This window comes from Peromyscus leucopus, chromosome 5, assembly GCF_004664715.2.
Source record: "Peromyscus leucopus breed LL Stock chromosome 5, UCI_PerLeu_2.1, whole genome shotgun sequence".
In the NCBI taxonomy this organism is placed as follows: Eukaryota; Metazoa; Chordata; class Mammalia; order Rodentia; family Cricetidae; genus Peromyscus; species Peromyscus leucopus.
In genome coordinates, this window is record NC_051067.1 from 40,600,549 (window position 1) to 40,604,507 (window position 3,959).

Here is a 3,959-nt window from a genome sequence, read left to right on the forward strand (position 1 = left end):
AGGCGGCAGAGAGGCACTGGAGCCCCATCTAACAGCTTACATCCTGATCCTCCAGTTGGAGGCAAACAGAGAGAGACAGGGCCTGGTGTGGGCTTCCTGAAACCTCACAGCCCACCCCTAGTGACACACCTCGTCTAAACAAGGGCCACATTTTCTAATCCTTCCCAAAATAGCTGTGCCAACTAGGGACCAAATAAAGGAGCCAAGGGGGCCATTCATATCCAAACCACCACACTATGTGTCATTGTATTTTTTTTTAAACTCACTCCTCACCCCATCCCCACACGCTGCCTTTGAATTGTCCCGGAACTACTCTTGTGCAGCGTGATTTAAACAAATGAAAACACCAACAAACAAGGGCTGGAGAAATGGCCCAGTAGTGAAGAGCACTTGTTGCTCTCACAGAGCATCCAAGCTTGGTTCCCCTGGACCCACATGGTGACTCACAACCATCCATAACTACAGGGGATCCAACATCCTCTTCTGACCTCTGTAGGCACCAGGCATACATGCAGTACACATACATACATGTAGACAAAGACATACACATAAATAAATTTTAAAAATTTAAAAAAACAAGACAAAAGTTGTCCTTGATCCTTGATTTGGTTGAACATATTCATCCTATGAGGTTGTTTTTGTTTTGTTTTATTTGCTCCTTAGAATTGTTCATAGAGACTCTATTACCTTCAAGTTACAGTCCTCTGGTAGGTAGAAAAAATACATATTTTTTTTTAACAAAAACAGACAAAAAAAAAAAAAAACCCACAATCTATTCTTCTGTCAGCCACACCGTTAGCACTCAGTTGACCTAAACTACACAGGTAAATAGTAAAGAGGCACACTATTGCTAGGAGGTTGGGTATTTTTGCCACACCACGGGGCTTTCTAATAACCTCCTGATGCTTGTGTTTATCATTACAATACAACACGACCACAACTTAGCAGAGAGCTCCCCATCTACCAAGGATCTAAGCGGCCAGAGGGAAGGACAGAAAACCCAAGTCTTGTATTTTAACATAGCAGATATGTAAATGTTTTTAAAAACAGCTTGCTCTAGAAGTGCGGCTCCTCCATGATCTGTAAGCTTTCCGTACTGTGTGTTCCTCATGAAGGGCCGTAATTTAAAAACTGATATTATACTTATCTCCTTGGAAGACAATGAAATGCTCACTGTCTTGGCTACTGATTGCCTTAGTTTAGGAAGAAGAAGAGTTGTAAGTGCCTGAACAGGGACTTGAACCCTGAACCCTCAGATTAAAAGTCTGATGCTCTACCGATTGAGCTATCCAGGCCCTCGCAAAAATAGCTTCTTCACATATAGAAATAGAATCAATAACTACCAACTTCATTGGTAGAATAATAATTCTTATACTGGAAAAATGATGGAATTGCTTTGTAGCTGTGAGGGGTGGTTCGCTAAGCATTTGTTCACAGGTTCTATAGGTAAGCCTATAGAGCAGGAATGTGAGTGACATGAAAAAACTAACCCTTCATTGTAAACCGTTTGTGGAAGAGGGAAATAAACAGAAGAAAAAAATGGACTGCTTCGATAAGTATCTATAGTTAAATCTGCCACCATCGAACCTGATTACTGGACACCAAGAAGCAAACAGAACGACACAAAGGAAAACAAGAAAAAACTAAGAGAAGCAAGAAGCAACCAGGGACGACATGGCGTCTGAGGGGCTGAGAAAGACTCTTGAACAAGAACATTACCGTGAGTGTGGGCCTAGCTGCCCTCTCCACTGCTCTGGGTGCCCCTCTCCTGAATGAACGTGGACACAGTTGGTGTATTCACTGGCATCTACCATTTTTTCTCATAAAGGTGAATTCAGAAGGAGACAGTGACTTCATTACAGGACTCAAAAGCTGTGCAAATGCTTTCCGACATCTTTTCAGAAGAGAGAAGAACAGCTGTGGCTGTAACTCAATGGTAGACTGCTAGCCTAGAACATGTGAGACCCTGTGGTTGATCCCCCAGAAGTCCATATAAATAAACAGGAACAAAAAGAGAAAAGTACCCACCTCATACACACCTTTTTTTTCTTTTCCAGTTGTGGAAGATTGTTAACCAACCCTCATCTATTTTTATTTAAAGTGTTGTTCTCTGATTCAAATAGAATTTTATATGAGTGCAATGTTGTGGAGTATTCCTTTACAGTGTGTAAATTACACTATGATTGGTTTAATAAAGAAGCTGACTGGCCAATAGCTGGACAGGGTAAGGTTAGGTGGGAAAACCTAAGGACACTGGGAAGGAAGAAGAAGGTCGGAGTCAGAGAGTCACTAGCCAGCCGCAGACGGCGTAGGAGATGAACATGCTGTGTTAATAAAGATAATGCCATGTGGCAGAGCATAGATAAGAAATGTGGGTTAATTTAAAATGTAAGAGTTAATAATGAGCCTGAGCTATTGGCCTATCATAATATTCTAACATTTATACTATTCATTTATAATGAATAGTAAGACTCTGTGGTTATTTGGGAACTGACTGCTGGGACAGGAAGATTCCACCTACACAGTGTCACTCTGTATTTGTTTCTTGATTTTCCTACCATATGCCTTTGCATCAAATATAGTCAGTTCTCACATACACAGATAGATCCAGCAACCATAGATTCAAACAACCATGGGTTGAAACATTTCTAAAAAATAATTGTACTGAACATATGAACTATTTGTTCATTAATTCCTAACAGTGCACTATTCAACTACTTACAAAGCATTTATATAGGATGTAAATACAAAATGTATAGGAAACTGCATGAATCTATTCTGGGAGACATGAAAACAGTGTCTACCCACTCCTCATGAGGTCCTCATGACAAACCAAAGTACAATTCACCATCTGGGCATCAATGACTTTATTGGGTCTACTGACATTGGATAAGGGGCTGCCTACAGGAACATGGGCACCAAAGGAGGTGTGCTGGAGAGCCTTCACCCAGCATTCATGATGGCTTCCCTCTTGGCTGCTTAGACAGAGCCCTTTCCTGACCAGTTCACCTTTCCCAGTCCGTAGAAATGACCAGGAAGACTGGCTGGAAACTCAAGAGGTCCTAGTGACACTCTTTCCCTCCTTTTTTGAGAGACAGTCAACAACCTATAGCCCAGTCATGATGGACTCTTGAAAGTAGTCATGACTGATGAGATGAAATGAAAATGGGGGCTGTTTGCTTGAATGAAGTGCTCTACAACAGGTCCACACACAAGTGCTACAATATTTTACAAGGAGATTTGAATAACCACAAATATGGTATTTGCTGCATTTCTATGTTATAAAAGTAATAATTTCTAGGACAGGCAAAATGGCTTGGCAGGTAAAGTTCTTGCTGTGAAACCCTGATAACCAGAGTCTGGTCTTACATAAAAATTGGAGAGACAGCCGGGCGGTGGTGGCGCACGCCTTTATTCCCAGCACTCGGGAGGCAGAGGCAGGCGGATCTCTGTGAGTTCGAGGCCAGCCTGGGCTACCAAGTGAGCTCCAGGAAAGGCGCAAAGCTACACAGAGAAACCCTGTCTCGAAAAACCAAAAAAAAAAAAAAAATTGGAGAGACAAAACCTCACAAATTTGTCCTAGGACTTCTACATGTGTTTCATGTGCACTATGGTACATATGCCTGTACAGACACCATGCACACACACACACATACACACACAAACACCCCTAACCAACTAAATAAATAAATAAATAAATAAATAAATAAATAAATAAATAAAAATATGCTAGTTCAAACTGAATAGTACAATGTGAAACATAACCAGATTTTGAATACTTTGAAAAACATATAAAGTATCTATTTAATAAATACTGCTTATCCATGGAAATGGTATTTTGAGTATGTGAGGTTAAATAAATGATACCAAGATTATTTCCTTCTATTTTCTTCTTTTTTTTTTAAAGATTCATTTATTTATTTATTACGTACACAGTGTTCTGTTTGCATATGTCCCTG

At 40.4% G+C, this 3,959-nt stretch overlaps 1 non-coding gene across 1 annotated transcript; it reads right to left on the minus strand.

Moving 5' to 3' along the window:
* Positions 1–1,222: 1,222 nt before the first annotated feature.
* Trnak-uuu lies at positions 1,223–1,295 on the minus strand. Its single transcript has one exon. It is a non-coding gene; the product is annotated as a tRNA-Lys (tRNA).
* Positions 1,296–3,959: the final 2,664 nt, after the last annotated feature.